The 15,362-nt window shown below is 38.9% G+C and overlaps 1 long non-coding RNA gene across 1 annotated transcript; it reads right to left on the minus strand.

Annotated features, from left to right (window-relative positions):
- Positions 1-2,281: 2,281 nt before the first annotated feature.
- Positions 2,282-14,788, minus strand: LOC116438343. The gene is made up of 3 exons (XR_004237685.1): positions 14,376-14,788; positions 11,605-11,715; positions 2,282-9,167 (listed from the first exon to the last, which is right to left on the minus strand). It is a non-coding gene; the product is annotated as an uncharacterized LOC116438343 (long non-coding RNA).
- Positions 14,789-15,362: the final 574 nt, after the last annotated feature.

Consider the following 15,362-nt stretch of genomic DNA (forward strand, 5'->3'; position numbering starts at 1 on the left):
TCACTCATCTTGCTGGTATTTCATGGAATACCCCATGGAAAAATATGACAAGACCCAAATCATTGTGGGATATCTGGTTGCTGAAGTCTCTATCTGTCAAATGTTTCTGCAATACATCTCCCCATGGCTCAGGTATTGCTTTCTTCTGGGGACATGTTAAAGAGGAGCTAATGAAGAGTAAAGAAATGCTTATCTTCTATATAGTCTGGTTTTCTTTGTGTTTTATTTCTTTCCAGTGTTTCTAGGGAGGGTGTTGGTTTGGGGGATTCTGGTTGTTTTGTTGGGGTTTTTTTGTTGCTGGCCACTGTGGTAGGAGTCCTGAATGCTAGTCACTGTTATCAGCCACTTGGTTCAATTCCAGGAAGTCACACTGAGCGAGCCACTATGACATGTGAAAATGGTGCGACAATTATATTTCACACTCCCCTTGAATCAGATGGGCAAGTGCAAATTTAATTTTGCACTAACTTCATAGCACACGATTAGTATCTGAATGTTTAGGCTTACTGCAGTATGAAAAATGCAGAAAATTAGCCTATTTGAACTATCAAAATTAAGTGACTTTCAGCTACTCTGCTGGAATGATGTAAGGTTGAGCCTTTGAAGAATGCTATATAATACACGTCACATTATACAGGTTTCAAAACTAGTCAGGGCCTATTACCAGATGGGCAGGAAGCAGAGATCACCAAGGCATTTATTACCTGACGATGCAAGGCACTGTGACCTAAGACTTTGAACATAAGGAATGAAGAATTTAGTTCTCCTCTATAACTGATTTGCTGTCAACAGTGAAATAACTTATTGGGTTTTTTTTTACCTCAGTTTCCCCTAAAAAGTTGACCTGTCAGTCTGACAGTTGATAAAAACTGCAGGCTGCAGTGGGCTTTTCTCCCCACATCCTGTGTTAATACTGATTGTTAGTGGTCCATCTGGTATTGGAATCTCACAATATGCTTTTTGGCACACTGAAAACTATTGTTTCTGGAAATAACCGCTCGAATGATATCGCTGATAACCTACATGCAACCATTCACCCACGTGTGGCTTTACCAGCACAGACCTATTTTGCCCACTGCCAACCCTCACTACTCTATGGCAGAAATGACCATGGAGAAGCTGTCAGCAGCACCACCACCTCCTGCCCACAGGGTCTGTTAAGAGACTTCAGGTATGGCCAGAGATGTGCAGAAACAGTGATTTATCCTGCTTTGTGGCTCCTCTTTAACCAGCTGGTTCTTCCTGAATTCAGCCTTCCCTCCAGCTGGTACAGACGTGAATTGAGGGTTGGCATGAATGCAGAACATGAGCACCCCTGACTAGTCACACCAGCACCTGGAGCGCCTGAATTTCAGTGGAGCAGGCACTGCAGGCTGTGGGAATCTGCAGAATCAGACAGTTTCTCTTCGGGACACACCTGTTAGGCAGCATTTGTTCTGTATCAGCATGCAACTGGGAATAGCTTCAGGGCTGAGACCTGTCCTGGGACGCTGTGGAAGAGTGCTTTAACCAGTGCTGTGGCATCATGTGAGAGGAGGGAGACATTTGTAAAAATGTTTGATAAAATTCCCCTCTCAAAAATGCAGAAAAACTTGAGCTAAATAGTGCATCTTCTAAATCTCACTCTCTTCCACAAAACAGAGAGTGAAAACACAGCTGTGAAAAACGATGGGTTGTAGCAGCAACTTCTAAATTTAACTTTGCACCTTCATATTGCAGGAGACAAGAGTAGCGCACTACTCGGCTCATACATGTCAATGCACCCTCTATTTCAAATGTCTTGTTTGAATGCCTCAGGCCTAATTGTTGGTTCAGTTGTCATAAACCAAAGGGAATGTTGACTGAAGGTCTCATGGCAAAGGAGGATAGGGGCATTGTGTTTTAAGTTGCCCAGGGCATACAGGACAAAGGCTCCCTTGTTTCAAGCAGAGTAAACTCATCAAGTCCACATTGTTTCAAGTTGGGGTTTACTCTGGGATCAAAAATTCTTAGAATGACTGAAAGCACAAAAATACAAGTGATTTACAACCCCGTGGGGAAAAATCACGTTAAATTAAATAACAGACCAAGAAGCAAAACATCTTTCTTTATTTTTCTTCCATATTCATCTATATGTGTTCATCGTTGGCATCTCTACTTTGTAAAAAGAGAGACTGAATTTTATCACTAGTTAGGTTTTGTGTTCTGTGGGTTTGGGTCAAAGGGTTTGTTCCTTGTGTTTTTGGATTTTCTTACTCTGTGAAAAGAAGAAAAAGCTGAAAGAATAGCATAACATGACTGCTTCCATGTCTCCTTTTTTTTTTAATCAAGGATTAAAAGGTTCAAACACACTCTGAATCCTGCACTAGAAAATAGAAAGTGTTCATTCATGACTCTTTCTGCTGCAATTAAGCAGCTAATGCTCCAGATGGCTTAGTTTTCAAAATTAATAAATTTCAGCTCTGCTGAGCACTTTATTTCAAATAGTACAAAATACTAACCAAAGATTTTAAGAACTTCAGTTTTAAATATTCCAAAACACTGGAGGCTTTATGACGTTTTCCACACGGACCAGAGATATAATGTCCCAAACTTTGTGATCTGCATAGCATGTTCCCAGGATCCAGTCCACACCCAGCAGCCCCTCTGCTGCAGATTCGGCACTTCTCCCAGTTAGGCATTCCCTCTTTGCATCAGTTTCCAGGGGTGGACTCAGACTTTGGCAAGGGATATTTGAAGGGAGACATCTGGCCCTAACACACCAGTCAAAATGAGTCCTGCTGGCTGCTTGGGAAAAATATGTGCAGTACCACCGGCACCAGCATTAAAGTGATTTGCCACAGTTGCTCGTGGAGGTCAGCTGAACTGAGTTTACATTTGTTCCCCGTCTGTGGCAGCCATCTGCTTGTTCTGGGAGGTAGTCTGCAGATACATTATCATGTGCTTGTCCTGCACACTCAGACCTCAGGGTTTGTGCCCTTGCATGCTCCCCTAGACCAAGTCAAAACCAGCCTTTCAAGTTTAAATTCCTTTATCAGCAACTTAATGTGTGCCTGGGAAGGCAAATATTCCACTGAATGTTTTGTGCAGCCTTTTCTTATAATGGCATGCACATGTGAAAGTGCCGTTTAATGGATGATATGTTATTTCATGTTTTCTTGCTGTTTGTTCCTGAGGATGAACTACTTTTGCAAATAAACACTGCACTGAACTTAGAATGCTTCATGCATTATGAAAGCTTTTTTCCTATCATGAACTATTTTTGCTGGATCGTTTGTGTCAATCTTTGTTATGCAGCTCCCAACTTAAAACAGCTCAAGCCTGAGACCACTGAAAGGCATATTGCTTGTATTTTCCAATGTCTTTGCTAAAGGCATGGCACTTCGTACTTAAATTGAAAAACAAGTGCTTGCCCATCGTATGGTTTTGGGAAGGTTTCATGAATAAAATTAATTTTTAAGGCTATAAACAAGCCTGTAGAAACAAACTACTGAACCAGCATCTGATATAGAAAACCACTGAAAGGATTGTGCTCCTTTTTCTCGGTCATAGAAGACACAGAGCATTATCATTGCTACTACTTTCTTAAAAGTAATTCTCCCATAGAGCTGGGACACAGCTGGTTGGTTGTATTCTCACATTCCTGAGTTGATAGTACTGAGTGATTGCAAATACCTTGTACTAAGAAAAAATCACTTTGTGGAATTGATTCTGGTCAGAGTCCAGGCTGTGCTCACTCTCTCTTGGCAGAATCCCTGCTTGACTGCTCACTCACAGCCAGGAGAGCAGAGAAGATGCACAGCATCTTAGCTTTGTGTCAGTGTCCAGAGGTGTTCAAAGGACACTGAAGTAATCTAAATTTGTCCTTTCCTTGGCCTTCCAGGAGCTGAAATTTGTTGTGTGAGAGTGTGTAAGGCCAGCATCTCCTCAGGATTTGATTCTGCAGACAGAGCTCTCCAGGTCTGGATTTATTGTTCCCACATATTGGTCCATCTTCATGAAACTGCTGTAACACAGTCAATATTCTGGGTCAGTATTTGTGACTTTTTGTAGCTTTTTGCACTTTTTCAAATGAAGACAGCTCACTATCAGACCAAGCTGGTTACAACCAGCTTGGACTGCGCCTGCTGGTTTTATATCCTATTTTCAACTGCAGGTCAGTCACAGTCCTTTTACCATATTTTCTCTGAAGCTGCATTCATAAAAGAGCTTTGAATTTTATCCGCCACCACCCCGAACACCTGCTTCTGCCTCTGAAAACAGGCTCATTGTAACTGATTCAAACCACAAATGAGAGCACAGGGAAAGGGATTGTTTGATTTACTGTAAGGCCACCATGAGATTTCTTTCAAGCTCTGATAAACAGACTTCTCAAAGATCCTAAAAAGCATCTCTAGGGCCAGGACCTCTGTTTACTCATTAGACTCTTAACCCACTTATGAAAGTCTGTACTAAAATGAAAACAATTCCTTTCTAAGACCATGGCCTTTTGTGGTGGGCTTCACATCCTGCACAAGAAATGGTCTGTATGCTCAGAACTGTGGAGCATTGCACAATCGTATAAACTGCAAGACTATGGGAGTAGTGTAGGAGTAACTTGCAGACTTAGGGAAGAAATAACAACTTCAAGTTGATATTAGAAACGCTGGGAGCTGAGAGTGGGAGCAAAAAATGAAAAAGGCACATCTCTAAAGGATTCCCATTTAAAGATGTCATCAACAAGAACTGCCAAAAGATTATCAGCGGTGTAGAGACTACATCAATAACAGCAGTAAGCAGTAACAGGAAGCCCTCAGAGTAGGCTGGGAGTTTCAGCAGGGTAGTTGTTTCCAGCTGCTGTAGGAGATGTAGGAACTGAAACACAGGAGGGACGCTGTGCCCTCACCCTGGCAAGCCTGTACCACAGCACCAAGGCATCCGGGCGGGTCGGCTCCCAGGCCCACACCTTGCTCGCTGCTCTTTGCCGTGTCTCAGCAGATTGATGACTGCTGCCTGTGAGATCAGGAGCAGGATCTGCCAGCCCGAGCAGCTCGTGGGAGGGGGGGCTGGTAGTTCTTCTGTACCCAGCCCAGCCCTCTGGGCATGTGAAGTGCTGTGGCACTGAGTGCTCCATGAACACCATGGTCAGCTTCACACCCTGCACTCTGTCTGTTTCACAGCATTTTCATCTTCACTCGCCCCTGTGTTGATAACAGGACTGCTTCTAAAATCCTACACCTCCCGGGTGGCTCCAAACATGCCTGCTTGTGCCAATTAAAAAAAAACAAAAAAAATAACCAAAACCAGACCGATTTCCTCCTTCAAGACAAATTAGGAACAGTCAGAGTCATTCCTAGACATAATGAACTATTAAAATGCTGTGATATAATGTAAAACATTCTAGCTAGAAACATCCATTTAATTATTCTATTGGGGAGCTGAGGCTCAGTTTAGGAAGAGTAGTTTCCAGTTCAGATCGAGCATAAAATAGTTGGTTTTGAAGTGCATCACTTTTATTGTTAGCTTTTTTACTCAAGAATATTTCTAGAATTTTCTTCTATGTCTTTTCCTCTCTTCTACAGTTCTCTGAAACACTGGATTACCAACTAAGGAGTAAAGTCTCAAATACTTACTGAGATTTAATGCAAAGTAGCCTAACTGTGGTAATATATAACAGAATTAAGCAATAATACATAGGATTCACATTTATGGATCTTCCACAGGGTTGCTTTTTGTGAATTCAATGTCATTACATTGAATTCACCCTCTTGAGTGCTCCATTGCATACCTTGCAGGCAACAAAGCTCCTCTGAAGGCATATTAGCCATTGCAGGTCTCTTTTGAGTCACTCAGATCTCTGAATCTATCACAGTTCACCCATCACCAATTAAAAGATAACCTAATGAACCCTCAGATAGCTCAAAAAGCTTTAACAGACCAAAATTACCAAAAATATTTTCCAACATTTCAGCACACCTTAGGACTTAGAAAAATCTGGAATCTGCTAACTGGAATGGAAAATAAGTGTTTGCGTCAGCCTGAATGACTGAGAAATTCAGTGATTTGTGTATTGTTCTCTAATTTGATGGTTCTCAAAACAGTAAGTTTTGAGTAAGTACTTTTAAAAGAATCATACCACAATCCTGTGGCATGTATACCCACCTCTTTCCCAGACTTAATCTAGTCTGTTAAAAAAATATTATAAGAATTTTCCTGTTTCTGAGATATAAAAGTGAACAATCCAGGTGCTGTGCTATGCTGTATTATTTTTATTACTTTTTAAAAAACCTATTTGACATTTCCATGAGATTTTACCTCACTTAAGGCTGTGACCTATCATCCATCTATTTCAACATTATATACTGATTATTAAACATGGGGCTAACAGTTAATATTCACAATAATGACAGCTTTGAGACAAATTATTCAGGAAAGACTAGTTAATTTCTGAGTAGTCTGCCTTCACGGGCAATGCACAGCCCTTTGGCAGGCATGGTGATCACCTGGCTTATCTCAGGTTAGCCTTGGGAAAGACCATGCCTGAAGGAGAAGCAGAATTCTCTGATTTTCTGAGCAGTGAGAACACTGCCCATGCCCAGCTCTAGTCCAAGAATGAAGTAGTGCCCTCACTGTTTGCTTCAGTGCTTTCAGTTGAGCATTTTGGTGACTCAGCCCCACTTGAAGGTCACCAAAGACCTGGAGGGGCATGACTAAGCCCGGCTGCTGCTCTGGGTGCTTTTGCTGTTTGTATCTGGGTAGATGAAAAGTAGCGATAAGTAGGGTATCATGGGGATGTATTTGCAAAATACAGCAGAGTACAAGTTTAAGACCAGCAACTGAATCACACAGAAGAAATTGTTAGAGAATGAATTTCCACTTAACCGCTTCTTTTTACCCCTTTGTCATTCTTAATGCAGAGAGGAAAGAAAAAGTTGACATTCAGAAATGATCCATGAGGTTCATTTGTGAGAGAAAGATCTTCTGGTATAAAAAGCTGTGGTCATATTCCAACCCGCAAAATATTTGAATAAATATTGCAATATTTTAGCATTATTGAAAGCCCTTTGAAAGTAAAAATAAATAAAATAGTGCAATATGCCATTTTGTTATTTTAAAAACAATTCAATTTCTAAAACAAATACTGATGTATGAAATGTTGTTTGAAAGATGTCAACTTTGCTGAAACCCCTGTTTCTGGGGCAACCCTGTTTGATTTACACTCTCTGAACAGATTTTCTCTGCAGAACTTTCATGCTATTACCTTCTATTGCACACTGCAGTCAAAACCTCTTCACTACCTATTAGTCTCTTACCCTTTCTAAAGTGCTCTGTAGTAAGTCAAAGTAAATGGGTAGGGAGAAATGGCCTTTAATATTTTACTGAGCAAACCTGGTTATAACCAGCCTCCTGTCACACAGGCTTGGTTCTTGAAGTGCGTTTCATTAATTCTTCAGTGTGTCCTGTGATATCCTTTCTGATCATCATAGGATAAAGTTCATTTCCTTCACACTTTTTTTGGAGCTCTTTGAGGTGGTTTTCATTTTTGCTTCCAGATGTACCAATAGTTTTGTGCTCCTAAGCCAAATATGGTTTAAATTTCCCTTCTATTCAGGAAATGAACAAAATAATCCATGGCTATACTCATCTAAAGCACATCATTTGTCTCTCAAGTGCTTGCAGTACAGTCAGAAAAAGCAACCGAGCACTGGCTGTCCTTAACAATGAAACCTCTTAATTTCCAGCCTAAGACCCATTACAGGGCTGGAGTCCATTCTGCAAAGCAACTTTAAAATGTTTTGTCATTGTGTCAGGCACATCAGTTTATTAACTTAAAAGACAGCAGGGGTATTTAAGGGAGGTGCTTTAGTGCTTCCTGCTTCTTACACACATTTGGTCCTAGAGCACAAAAGCAAACATGATTTCGTCTCAAAGTTTAAAGACCTGGCCCATCCCAAATCATACTAGCACATTTCTGCACTCTCCAGAACCACTGGTTAGACACCCAGCTCCTGCTGTCTGTGGCAAGGAAGTGTCAGGAGAAACATCCTTTGGCTGCAATGGGAGGGAGATCTCTGGGGAGGTTTAGTATGTGAGAGCCCAGCTGCCCTCAGGCCTCCTGCGTGAATCATCCTGCAGATGCTGCAGTCTCTCTAGCAGCAGACATATGACAAGTTGCTTTCTAACCCAGTAACCTGGCAAACACTATGTAACCTTTGTGAAACCCAGACAGTCTGGATCAAACCTGAACATTAGGCAAAAGCTTTTTTTTTTTTTCCCACACATGTATATAAACACCTCATTCATAACTGGTTATTATTTAGCTGTGCAGGGGAAACTCTAATGCTTCTAAAATATGAGCAAGCTGGTATCTTAGAGAAATCTGTTGAAAGCTAGGCATAGAATTACTCACTCTGTGAGTCAATAAGCACTGTGGAAAATGCAGACGTCGTTATATGCTGTCAGGTAAATGCAATTATTTTTCCTGTGATTCCTTGAATGTACACATATACTCACTGCTCAGCAACAAACCTGCTTTTTGGGGTTTGTATGCTAGAAAAAGAGGTAGGAGATTTTTGTTTAAACAAAGAGACAAACAATAAATCCTTGGGTTTTGGTCCAGTGGTCTGAAGCCAAAATCACTACAAATACATTGCTGCACATGATTCAGATTGTCCTGAGAACCCACATATAGGGAAAACAGAAAAGTTCCTTCAAAGTCACCTACTTTTTTAAGAAAGAAAGTCTAAATTACTGTGACTGGCAGAGCCAGAGCTGGCAATTTTTATTGCCATGAGTTGTACCATGACTCAGCCTAACACATTACCTGGGGACTTCTGGTTGTCTGGAGCAAGTGGACAAACTATGAACTGACTCCAGGCCTGGCAGGTATCTTTTCCACCATGCATGAGTTGCACCCAAGACGTTTGGTACATTATTAAGATGTGACTCTGACTTAGGAAACAGGGGAGCGCTCCACTTCTTATTGACAAATAACATCAACACCTTAAAACGCAGTAAAGGAAGTGGGCAGTAACAAATATAAAAAATTTGCAGAATCCAGTATCTGGGGTAGGAGTTGCTTCTTGCTGCAGTTTGAAAGCCCTTCTTTTCATGGCTGCCTGGAATGGGGTGGTTTGAGAAGTGCTTGGAAGCAGCTGGAGTCTCCACGATTCAAAACAGTTCAACATATTTCTGTTCCTAATTTAATTCTGGAAAAAAAAATGAAGAAGTAAAGAATGGGTAGGAATTCAGGATGTAATCTCTAACAGCCAAAACTACTCTAAAAACTAGCAAACATTCAAGCAGATGGGATGTTCTTCTCTTGACTTTAATAGGCATCAGACAGACAGCCAAAACTAAACTTCTTGTAAGAGTAAAATTTTATGATCCAAGAAATAGAGATAACGAGCTAATAAAAATTTCTAGCTTCATGTGATATAAAAATTACTATGTTGTGTGTGAGACAGCTTTTCATGTGGATCACTGTACGGCATGTTGGCAATACCCTGATCCTCTAGCCTTTCTCTTGTACCTGGTTCTCACTTTACAGGGACACAGAGTGGGCTCATATGCCGATCAGATGGTCAGGATGCACCCAGTTCCCCCTCCTCACACAAGAGCATTTTCTATTCCTCTTCCCTACACCTTTTCATGAGATTAGGGCTCATTCTGCTCCCAGCTTATGGAGCAAACCACATAATCAGCTTGTCTTAAAATGAGCAGGCACACTTTATTTAAATCATTCTAGTTCTCAGACCTAAGTACTGGGTAGATCTCAACAATGCATAGCTATAACCTTCTATAGCATGCTTTTGGTGCCTGTGGCTCTGGACTATAAATGATAAATTCAGGTTATTCCTTATTATTAAAATGCTTCCTATCCTAATGACTGACTTAGTCAGCTAAGTCAGAGAAAACAGGTATGAACTTCTCTCTGAAAATTTTCATCAGATTAGAAATATATAAAGAAACAAAACTATTATTATTTCTTTCTAAACTATTACAAAATATTTTTTTATTACAGTGTTTTAGCTTTGGACCTAATTTTACCTAATTTTATGAAAGAGGAATTGATGTTTAACATCTAATATGAAAAAAAAATCTTTCATGTAGTTGCAAGACTTATACATCACTAAAATAAAATACAATATTCAAACCAATAAGGTAAATATAAATTGTAATACTTGGCTGCTTCTTAAATGAGATATATTTTAAAACACCACTACTTTCACAACTTAAAAAAAAAAAAAGTAATTTAAAAACATGCAGGCTTATATAGCATATAGATTACAATAAAGGCAATCATAATCCAACATACCCAAAGGTACTGGTTTAATTAATTTCTAGTCTCATAAAACTCCCTATAAAAAAATCAACAAAATGACTTTGACCTTTAGAAACAGGAAGAATTGGCCATGCAAACCTTATTCAGGGCTCCTCAAAACTGCAGATGCATTCTGTGGGCCTTAGTTCAATCAGTAGCCTGAATTTCTTATTTTTAACTTAGCATATTTGATTTCTCCATTTAACCAGTCACCCTTTTAGAGACAGCTTATTAGAAGGACAGCTTAATTGATCATTTCAATCTTCTTTGCACGTAAATTCTGGGTCAGATAGTTTTCCTTCAATCAGAGAAGTGGTAGGTATACTAGAGAGACTCTGTCTGAATGTTAACTTAGGTTAATTGTGCTCTGTATCAGACCTCATTCTCTCAATCAAGTGAGTAATATTCATTTGCTTCACCTCTAGCCTGCATAGAGACACATAAATTTCCGGTGCATTGCAAATACATTGCATCTTTATCATTTTTGACAGGCTTCTTTCTCCACAGAGAGCATGTCTCAAACCACGGAGAACATCTGTCTATTGAGGAATACTCTGCAATGAGATATGTGAGCACCTTGTAATTTCTGGTCTTTGCTGATACAGAGCATTTTCTTCTCTATAAACTTACTTGTAAAATGAAGTCTATTCTCTTAGAGCACAGAAATGAATCTGTGAGCACCAATAGTTTTTATTTCCACAAATAATTTCTTCCCTTGCTCATACACATTCCTAAAATAACATACAGGTAGGAACTGTTTAGCTGCACTACTTTTTTCCTATATATCATTCCTTCAGGGAAGAGCAAGCATGAAAGTTGACATGAGTTTTGAGTATCCCTGACGAGATACATAAATGTTGTACATATCAGAAGGTCAAACTGTGTTTGGCACCCCTCTTACTCACTACTATTAACATTATTATCCCTTTTGGACAAGTTAAACACAGGATCAAATAGCACTGTATGTCTACTGCAATCTGCCACAGACCTAGCCCTTTCCCAAAGACTCTAAGATGCACAAAGTTTCAGTATTCACCTGTGAACAAAAGTATGATTTTTCCAACGTGCCATGAAACACAAGTCATTTGAAACTGCTCTCAAAGGCATGTAACACTAGAAATTCCCAATTACTCTGCCTATCAATGATGGTGTTCTTATCAATTCCAGTGTTTAGCAATACAGGACTTGAAGGTAGATATGAATGAATTTTTCCTTTCCTGGCCCATAGATGCTTTATAGCAGTACAGTGAACCAGAAATACAGAGCACATTCTGAGATTCTTCTTTTTCAAGAAATATAGAGATTAGGAACCAGAAACTTACCCAAGTTTTGCTAAACATTATGTCGTTTTACACTTAGATAAAGACACATCTATGCCAACTGCTCCTGATCTTCCCTTCTTTGTTATGCACAGAGGAATAGACTCCAGTTAACTATAAATGCAAATAGACATTTTTTTAACCATGGTTGACTTTTATATGTCATAGCTTTTGGAAAAGCAAATAGAAAGTTTAATTAAAACTGAGCTCAGTCATGTTGAACCCGCAACCTTTGAAATGAGAAGCAGGGCTGTTATCCATCCACTTGGCTACCTGGTCTCCCATGGGTGTGTATATATATATATATATATATATATATATATATATATGTATATATGTATATATGTATATATGTGTGTGGAGGTATATATATACATATATGTATTTATGAAGGTGGGAGTTTGCTTGCTGAACTCATGTTCCCAAAGAATAGCAACCTGGAGAGAACACAACATTAAAAATCATTTTCAAAATCAAATATAAGTAGTATTCAGTTCAAACAAAACCTATTCCCCAATTCATACAAGGATTTAAGTGCATAGAAAATTTAATGAAGGTTAGATTTGCAGTAATAGTCTGTTATTTTGCTTGAACCCAGGATATTTGAGTAGTTTTAAAGGCCAAACATTAGCACTATTCAGTACATGAGCTACTGATTTCAGTGGGATCAAGGTTTGGCCCCTCATGGCCTGTTTTGGAATTCTAATGAATTTATTGTTTGACTGCTTTGAAAAGTCTCTTGGCAGTGAGCTGTTGCAAATATAATGGTTTGATAATGAAGGGCCATTTTTTTCCCTCTATGCTGCACTGGCAGTACTTTCAGCTATTGTGAAATAGAAATATTGTTCAACAAAAGAACTATATTAACATTATGGAGGGAAGTTAATTAAAAGTAAGTGGTAAATGCTGAAAGCAGACAGCGCTGAGCCCTTACTTCATAACTCCATAGGTAAACAGAATATAACAAAAAGTGAAGTGAATAATCTACTGTTACTTTATCAGAAAGAACACATCTGAAAATGAGTTATATACTTCTTTAATTTTTAATCCATAAATATATACAGAATAATATAAAATATAAAATAATAACTAATAAAGAGACTTCAGGATATGGGAGTGATTGTGTCTGTCTGTGCAAGCCCATCAAGGGACTAGTATTTAAGAGTTTGGAATTAAAGCTCATATCTGAATATTAATTATTCCTGGGTTGTCAGACAGTACTTAAGGCCTAGAAAAGAGTATACATCCATGTATATCCTATCTTGTTTATGTGAGTTCTGTAGATTAATATTCCTGTGTGGATAATGTGCTATTTCACTCCTCAGAGTTTTCTCTTGAAGATATAAGGATTTCTGCTCCCGACAAACTGTGTGTTGTTTTGTTTCTATTCTGAGTCATTTCCCCACATCCCGCTGGTATGTACATTATCAGCATGGGAATTTGGGAATTTGAATTACTTACCTCAGTTATTCTGCTCTCTGTATGTGAGATTCCTGGCACAAGTAACTGAAGTCGTGCAAGGGTTCAAGGCGAACTTACAGTATTAAAAAATTGCCGTGAGCTTTCTTAATATCCAGCTTTTAATGATTATCTGTGATGTCCCTCCCAATCACACATACACACAAAAAAATGTTCCTTGCAAAATGAAGTCTGCCTGGGAAATATTAAAGTGCTATGTGGCAATGCTGGTTTTGACTACAAAACCATGCTTTTTATGCAAAAAACACTGGATACTCTATCAAGTGTCTTCTTGCCTACATCATATTCATGAAACTCCCTATTCATCTGAGATCAATCAACCATGATGAGACAGATATGTGTTAAAGTTTAGTGTATGCTGATGGCTTCTGATTTCAAGCAGCCTCTCTGAAATTTGACTTTCAGAGGGTCCTCTACAGCAGTAATATGAAAAGAGTTCATTTTGTCCAAGTGGGAGCCACTGAATGAAACACACTTCATGTCTCACTCTGATAAGTCCTCAAAGGAGAGAGTGAGAGGATGCTACCACTGTTATGAAAAATTTTTCCAGCATGTTTCTGGAGAAATCTGTCCTAAGTAATCCATGCTTGTTGACAGACTGAGCCAACTCAATGAAATGCTTTGTGTATGTGGTGGCCTTCTGCAATGACATGTAGAAAAAGGAAAGAGAACTCAGTGGAATTGCCAAAAAAAGCCAAAACATAGATTCTTTGCATTTTTAACTAAATAGACAAGTACATTCTTGATACGCAACATTGTCACCATTATAGTTCAAATAGGAGACTTAAATCACAGAAGAAGAGCTCTTTTTTAATAATTCCTGAATGACAACACTGAGAAAATAAAGACATTAAGTTATATATTTAAACTTCCTGTCTATAAGTACACTGCAAAACAAGTACTGGGTTGCTTTTAGAAGCAAATATTCCCCAGTCCTTGGACAGCAAAAGCAGGCCTGTGCACAGTTAGACCATTTATAGTCACTTCCTCCATTTTCTCCTATTAGTCTTCTTCTGTACCTCTGTCTCTCACTGAAATGTTCTTGGTGAAATTGTAGGAGCTTACAGCTTTTAGATAAAGAAAAAACATATCAAGGGAGAAAAATGATATGACTTTTGACTCCTGAAGGAGTGCACTAAAACTTAGTGTATGAGCCACCTACAAATATACGACTTTGAAGAAAGAAAAAGAGAGAGAGAGAAAGGGAAATGGAAAGGGAAAAAGGGAAAAGGAAAAAGGAAAAGGAAAGGCACAAGATATCAGGAAACAGTTGGAATTACCTTAGTGTGACTTACATGAGTTGCTCTAAGATACTGTAAGAGCTTTCCAAGTACTGTTTCTCCAATGAACCAGCAATGTTCTGGTAGCAGTGGGTGGAAATCAGAGAGAAAACACCTTAGTAAATACACACTTTAATGATGCTTACAAGGAATCCCTAAACATTTGTCCTATGTTTCCTCGTAATTTTAAATACAGACAAAATATCTAAGAAAAACATCTGGGGAAGAAAGAAAATAAAGGAGAAGCAGAGCGCAGAAGCCTTCTGATTATCTGTAATCTGGAGATAAATTACACATATTTATGCAGAAGGTCAGTCACTTCTGTAGCAGAGAGGAGATAAATATCTGGTTGATCAAGCATAACAATTGTACTCTGAACACTTGGCAATAGATGGAATTTACCATTTGATAAAACTGTTTACTTAAATTCAGTCAGTAGGAATAGCCAACATTTAAGTGAGGCTATAACTCACAAGAGTATAATCTATGGAAATGTATGTCACATCCCATGAATACTAAGCAAATTCATTATGAATAGCAGTATTTCCCAAGAATCTGTAGCGATGGAACCTTTAAATTAAACTGTATCTCTTGATTTTTCTATGTAATCATGTTCATCAGCCCATTCCTTTTTTTTTCTTCTTTAAGTCATCAAACCCATGAGCTCGTCAACATATGAAAGCACATTTGAGCAGCTCAGCCCAAGAACTAAACAGGGGGAAAGAGACTGTAGTGGTTTGGTCCAAAATACTCATTACTCTTTATCTGCTGTGAGATAAGAATTAGGAGAAATGCAAAACAGGCACCAAACTTGAAAGAATATAAAGAAGTTTATTAACAGACCTAAAAGAAGAAAAAAATTATACCACCTTCAGAACTCTCCTCCTCCCCCCACCTTCCTCCCTTCTCCCACTGACAATGTAAAAAGACAACCCTTAAGATGTTCAGTCTGTTTACCACTTCCATAATAACCTTGTTCAGTCCATTTAGAAAGAGAAGTCT

Source organism: Corvus moneduloides, chromosome Z (assembly GCF_009650955.1).
Source record: "Corvus moneduloides isolate bCorMon1 chromosome Z, bCorMon1.pri, whole genome shotgun sequence".
Taxonomy (NCBI): domain Eukaryota; kingdom Metazoa; phylum Chordata; class Aves; order Passeriformes; family Corvidae; genus Corvus; species Corvus moneduloides.